General features: G+C 44.1%; 1 pseudogene; it reads right to left on the bottom strand.

Annotated features, from left to right (window-relative positions):
* Positions 1–892: 892 nt before the first annotated feature.
* LOC119332912 overlaps positions 893–7,231 on the bottom strand; it is a 7,318-nt pseudogene continuing 979 nt past the window's right edge.

The raw sequence follows: 7,231 nt of genomic DNA, 5'->3' as shown, positions 1-7,231 counted from the left end.
TTTCTTCATGCACCCATCACATCTCATTGGACAGCAGCCAAACGAATTTCGAGGTATGTGAAGAGTACGTTGACTCTTGGTCTCACACTCAGTAAATCATCATCTACTATTATCAGTACATTTTCTGATGCTGACTGGGCCGGCTATGTGGGTGATAGAAGGTCCACTGGTGGGTTTGCTATATTCTATGGATCAAATTTAATCTCTTGGTGTGCAAAGAAACATGCAACAATTTTCAGGTCAGGTACAGAAGCAGAATCCAAAGAATTAGCAAATGCTACAACAGAAGTTATTTGGGGCCAATCTATATTGAGAGAACTTAGAATTGTGCAAACACAACCTCCTTGTCTCTGGTGTGATAACCTTGGTGCTCCTTATTTGTCTGCCAACCTAGTTTTCCATGCCAGGACCTAGCGTATTGAGATAGATTTTCACTTTGCCTGAGAATGAGTTGCAAATAAATAGTTAGAGGTCAGATTTATTCCTTCAAAGGATCAGTTTGAAGATGGATTCACAAAAGCATTGCCTACTAGAAGCTTTAAAGAATTCAGACGTAATCTCAACTTAGTGTAGTTGTGATAAGGGTGAGTGTTGTCAATATTATGTAACTCACGTATGTATGTCACGAGTCATTGTTTGGCCGTGGTCACACATGTAGACTAGGGGTAGTTGGGGATTTTCCAGTTTATCTTCTTATCTCTCTATTCCTCCCGTGTATATCTGTAACCCACGAGACTTGGCTCTCGCACATATCAATAAATACATCACGGGCTCCTCTGTATAGGAGTTGAGACTCTTCATGATACTTTGAAAATCACATCACTACATAAGAATGGTACTTCTGGTTCTACAATACTGGTACAATACTTTGAAAATCTACCATCTCCTTGTTCTACAATACTTGGTACTTCAACCCTCTCTTATCATCACTGGCATCTATGGAGATCGTTGAGCCTTTACATGCTTCTCTATTAACTAACATATTTGAAAGAATTATCATCACATGCTTTCGTACCCACATCTTTATATTCCTCGCACCGTGCACCTATGAGCATACAAGAAGGATGCATGGGTTACCAAGTCATACAAACAAGTCCTCAAATAAACATTTTCCATTAAAAACTAGATATTACATCTTTCTTGTGGTGTGATTGTAGTAAGTAGCTATGCTTACCATATCGTGTGATTCCGACAAAATGACTTCCATGGCGGCATCTGTCACAGATAGAGAAACACATTTATTTGCCATCATGGCAACAATACTCTTCATTTGAATGTTCACAATTTCCCTCAATTTGTTGTGTGAAAGCGGCTCAAATATCGCAATCTCGCTTAATCTGTTGATAAGATCAGGCTTGAAGCATTTCTCAATCTGCATGAATAAGTATTATATGACGATCAATCACTAAGGACTTTACAAGGGACAGTATGGGTCTGATTTACATACCTCTTTCATGAGAAGATCACGTGCATTTTCCATCGCCACTTCAGCTGATAGGTGCTCTGATCCTATATTTGAGCTCATAATAATGATTGTATTCTTGAAATCTACATCTTGTCCTTTGCCATCAACCAACATACCATCATTGAGGAGTTGAACAAAAACCTTGAGTATTGAGGGGTTTGCCTTATCCACCTCGTCAAAAAGGATAACACTATATGGCCGGCGCCTGACAATCTCAGTGAGTTGTCCCTCTTCTTCATAGCTTTAGGAAGTTAAATTAAAAGGTGAGACATGATGATGAAGCATAAAAAAGAATACACTTGCAACAAGTTTACAAGTCAAACCGTCGAGGTCCTCCAATGAGACGCGACAAAGATCCACTCTCAGCATATTCAGACATGTCAAAATGAACTAACATTTTCTCATTACTAAATAGCTTCTCGGCAAGAGCTTTAGCAAGTTCTGTCTATCCAACACCAATCGAGCCCAAAAAGGGGAAAGAACATATCGGTTGACCTGCTTTATCAATGCCGACCCTAGAACGTAGCACTGCTTGTGCAACCAAACTAACTGCTTCATTCTGTCCAACTACTCGCTCATGAAGTCTATCTATTAGACGAGTCAGTTTTTCCTCCTCTTGATCAAGTGTAGTGATAGGAATTCCAGTCCACCGGCTCACAATCTTCAAACAACATTAGAAAATGGTAACTAAGAGCATAATAATGAAATAGTAGAAGCTACTGAGACATGAGATGAATGACCTGTGTGACATGGCCTGGACCAACCAGTATCTCCCCCGGTGCATTTATTTCTCTTTGTTTGCTTACACGCAACTTTACCGCAGTGCACGCCTCGTCCATGAGATCAATTGCTTTATCAGGAAATATGCGACCTGGAACAAAAAAGTTCACAATTTTCTTCAAGATGCACCAATTTAAAAGAGTAGACCAAATAATTTCTCGACGATTTCACAAACATACCGGTAATATAACGGGCAGCAAGCTCTACAGCGGCAACAAGAGCCTCGTCGTCGATTTCCACGCCATGGTGCTCTTGGTACTTCTGCTTCAGCCCCCGCAGGATGGCAATGGTCGTTTGCATGCTCGGCTCCCCGATTTCAACCTTTTGGAACCGCAGCTCGAACGCCACATCCTGCTCAATGTACCTGTAATACTCCTGAGAGGTGGTAGCACCAATGCAGCGGAAGCGACCACGGGCCAACGCCGGCTTGAGGATGTTGGCGGTGTCCGCGGTGCCGCTTCGATCGCCTGCGCCAATGAGCATGTGCATCTCGTCGATGAAGAGGATCAATTTACCGCCTTCGTCCTCGGCCTGCTTGATGGCCTCCTTCAAGCGGTGCTTGAACATGCCGCGCAGGGTGGTCCTGGCGATCATCGCCCCGACACCGAGCACCCCGACGCGCGCTCCAACGAGAAGGTCGGGGACCGTCCCGGCAGCAATGCGTTGGGCTAGGCCCTCGACGATGGCCGTCTTGCCGACTCACGTGGCTCCGTCAAGCGCGGCGCAGTTCTTGGTCCGGCGGCAGAGGATGCACACAGGGTTTAGCGATTGATTACTTCACCCACGGAGAAACCGAGAAACTAAATGATCTTTTTTCACGTGCACACAGGGATTTGTTTGCACATATAATTCTCACTAACTTTAAATGCATACTATTTTTTTTCCGTGGCAACGCACGGGCACGGGCATATGTGCTAGTTAGTTCTTATAGGAGGTAGCACCATCTGGTCAAAGTTTCGCTGCTCCAAGGGGAGATTATTCGACCTAACTTTTTCATAACAAACCGAGAAAAAAAACTGCAACCCAAACAAGATTTTTTTGTTTCTCTGGCACGACAACAAATGACCATATCATATTATGGAATCAATTTGTTTCATATTATTCTTGATGTTTTGCCTGATGTGTGAACTATTCCACAAGGGTTGTGAGACTTTTTCTATTTACCATGCACATACTGAGGTCGTAGTTCGTCGTATCGTCTCCTTGCCTAAGAATCACATATCAACAGCATGGCTTGGCTTTTCTCAAAATACAAGGCATTGCTTGGCTTTTCTCAAAAATACACAGCATTGCCTGACTCTTTAGTAACAAGTGACACTTGTCTTACTAAAAGTTGCTACAATACCTTAATTAGGGAACAAATTGAAAAATAGAGAGCTAAAGAACCTTTTTGTTCGACACCTTAGGCGTTTTCAAATGCCTTGCAGTATCTGTGGTGCCAAGGGCGGAGCTAACATGTATATCGTCTTTAAACTAACGAAATACTCTTGCCTTGATCCTCACGTTCTAATCCATGATTTGTTCACATCGTGATCAATAGTAGACTGACAAAAGATAAATAGAGATGTGGACTGAAACAAAGTGTTCAACGCTTCTCCTCAGCCTAGGTAACTAATGGGCTTCCTCTTCTTCCCTCCCCGGTCATACACGTATGGCGGATGATGCTCCTGTATGGTGCACCGTGGCGTTCATCTTCCACCCAGATGCCGCCGCTTGGCCCAAAGGGTGTATTGTTGCGCCGGGTCAGCAAGCACGCGCGGACGTCGGTCTGCAAACTTTAGTTACTTGATCCTGGGAGCAGTGGCTTGTGAAGGACAAACGCTTCCACTTCGCCATGGGCAGCAGATACTTGCCCGATTATGCACCCAAAAAGGAATGAGTTGTTGAGTCAGCTCAAACTGAGGCTTAACTGATTGGTTTAATTTCTATTTTTATTTACAGAAAAAACCGTTATCATGCATTTGATCATTTCCTATCTACTGAAATATAAATCTAAAGCAAACATAATAAACTATAAACCTGGGTAGATCAGTAACAACCCACATATTTAGTCCAACATGTCAGCTGCCGCTATATATTCATGTTCATCTTCTTTTCTCGTCTTGTTATAGGAGTGACTTCTATAACATATCTTCTTTTTTCAATAAAAAACAACATTATCCCCAGGTGGTTCAACCTCCTTTTCAAAAAAAAAACAATATATCTCCCCTCACGGATCTCCCATCTCCTGCTCATTCAGGACTTGATACTTCAACCCCCTCCTATCATCCCTAGCATCAATGGAGATCGTTGAGCCCTTACACACTTCCCCATTGACCAACATATTTGAAAGAATTGCTGTCACATGCTTCCGCATCCACCTCTTTAAAGGCCTTGCGCCGTACCCCTACAAGCATTCAGGAACGATGGGTTAGGGAGACATATAATTTCTTTATTAGTCAATTCAACTTGCCCACTAGCCTGAGAATGATAATGTGATGCTACTCTATGGTTTACATCATATTTACTCAAAAGAGCCTCCAATAAGTTTTTTCATTTTTAAAACTGGATATTAGATCTTTATCTTGTGGTGATTGTGATAAGAAGCTATGCTTCTCGTAAATAAAAAAGAGATAGAAGAAGGTATGCTTACTGTGTCATGTGATTCTGATAAAATTACTTCCAAGGCGGCATCAGTCACACATAAAGAAAATCCATTATTAGCCATCATGGCAACGATTCTCTTAATTTGGATATTTGCAATCTCCCTAAGTTCGTTGCGTGAAAGCGGTTCAAATATTGCAATTTCACTCAGTCTGTTGATAAGACTAGGCTTGAAGCATTTCTCAACCTGCATGTACAAGTATTATATATAATTATCATTCACTGATGGCATTTTTTTGTGAAAAATCATCGATGAGATTACAAGGGAGATAATTTGGGATATACGGACCTCTTTCATGAGAAGATCGCGTGCATTTTCCATTGTGCTTTCTCCGGTCAGTCCATTTGACAGGTGCTCTGATCCTAGATTTGAAGTCATAATGATGATTGTATTCTTGAAATCTACATTCCGTCCTTTTCCATCAATCAACATACCATCATCGAGGAGTTGAGTAAAAACATTGATAATCGAGGAATTTGCCTTATCCACCTCATCAAAAAGGATAACACTATATGGTTGGCGTCTGACTTTCTCTGAGAGTTGTCCCTCTCCTTCATAGCTTTAGTAAGTGAAACCAAGACGTGAGGCATGATGATGAAGTGCCAAAAAGAAACACATACGCAAAAAGTGTACGAGTTATACCTTCGAGATCCTCCAATGAGATGCGACAACGATCCACTATCAGCATACTCGGACATGTCGAAGCGAACTAACATCTTCTCGTTGTTAAATAGCTTCTCGGCAAGTGCTTTGGCAAGCTCTGTCTTTCCAACGCCGGTCGAGCCCAAAAAGAGGAAAGAACATATCAGTTGATCAAATTTATCAAGACCTACCCCAGAACTTAACACTGCTTGCGCAACCAAATTAACTGCTTCATTCTGGCCAACAACCCGCTCATGCAATCTATCTATTAAATGGGCCAGCTTTTCCTCGCCTTGATCAAGTGTGGTGACAGGAATTCTAGTCCATCGGCTCACAACCTTCAAACAGTATTAGAAAATGGTAATTAAGAGCATATAATAATGAAATAATAGAAAGTATTCAGAATATGTGATTAGGAATGACCTGCGTGACGTGAGCTGGACCAACGACTAGCTCGCCCGGTGCATTTATTTCTCTTTGTTTGCTGGCGTGCAACTTTACGGTAGTGCATGCCTGGTCCATGAGATCAATTGCTTTATCAGGAAATTTACGACCTGGAACAAAACAAAATCCACAATTTTCTTCAAGATGCACGTATTTACAAGAGTAATACTAATTCATATCAATTCTCGACGATATGACAAACTTACCAGTAATATAACGGGCAGCGAGCTCTACAACAGCAACAAGTGCCTCCTCGTCAATTTTCAAGCCATGGTGCTCTTGGTACTTGTGCTTCAGCCCCCGCAGGATGGCAACTGTCGTTCGCATGCTCGGCTCCCCGATCTCAACCTTTTGGAACCGCCGCTCGAGCGCCGCATCCCGCTCAACGTACCTGTAATACTCTTGATAGGTGGTAGCACCAATGCAGCGGAGGCGACCACGGGCCAACGCAGGCTTGATGATGTTGGCGGCGTCCGTGGTGCCGCTTTGATCGCCTGCGCCAATGAGCATATGCATCTCGTCTATGAAGAGGATCAATTTGCCCCCTTCATCCTCGGCCTGCTTGATGGCCTCCTTCAAGCGCTGCTCGAACATGCCGCGCAAGTTGGTCCCAGCGATCATCGCCCCGACATCGAGCACTCCGATGCGGGCTCCAACGAGAAGGTCAGGTACCGTCCCGGCAGCGATCCGTTTGGCAAGGCCCTCGACGATGGCAGTCTTGCCGACTCCCGCGGCTCCGACCAGCGCGGCACAGTTCTTGGTCCGGCCGCAGAGGATGCAGATGACGCGGTCGATCTCGTTGTCGCGGCCGATGACCGGATCAACACTGCCGGCGTCCAAGGTCCTCAGTCTGTAGGGTCGCCGAGGCAGCAGATCAGCCGTGGGGTCAGACGCTGCAGTACCTCCACGCCGACCAGCACAAAGCAGCGAAAGAGACGATCAAGGCCACGTCGTCCGGCTGCACCTGCACCATGTTTGGCGTGCCGAAGAAGTAGAAGAAGAAGCAGCGCAGCGGAAGAATAATTCTTCTTTTCGATTAGGTCAATGCGCTGCCGATCGATGTATGTCACCGTGCGCACAAACCGAGTAGGCGTACGTGTTGACGCAGAGCTCGACGGCCTATTTCTGGGGATACTTCCGTAGCGATTCAATCGATATATATGCCGCTGGATCGATTCCACACGGAGCGATTTATTGCAACCGGAACGTGTCGCTCCTGTGCTCTTATTTCCTTCTGATTTCGTATTTCGTAGTTG

Source organism: Triticum dicoccoides, chromosome 7A (assembly GCF_002162155.2).
Source record: "Triticum dicoccoides isolate Atlit2015 ecotype Zavitan chromosome 7A, WEW_v2.0, whole genome shotgun sequence".
Classification (NCBI taxonomy): domain Eukaryota; kingdom Viridiplantae; phylum Streptophyta; class Magnoliopsida; order Poales; family Poaceae; genus Triticum; species Triticum dicoccoides.
This window is presented reverse-complemented; position numbering and strand designations above follow the sequence as displayed.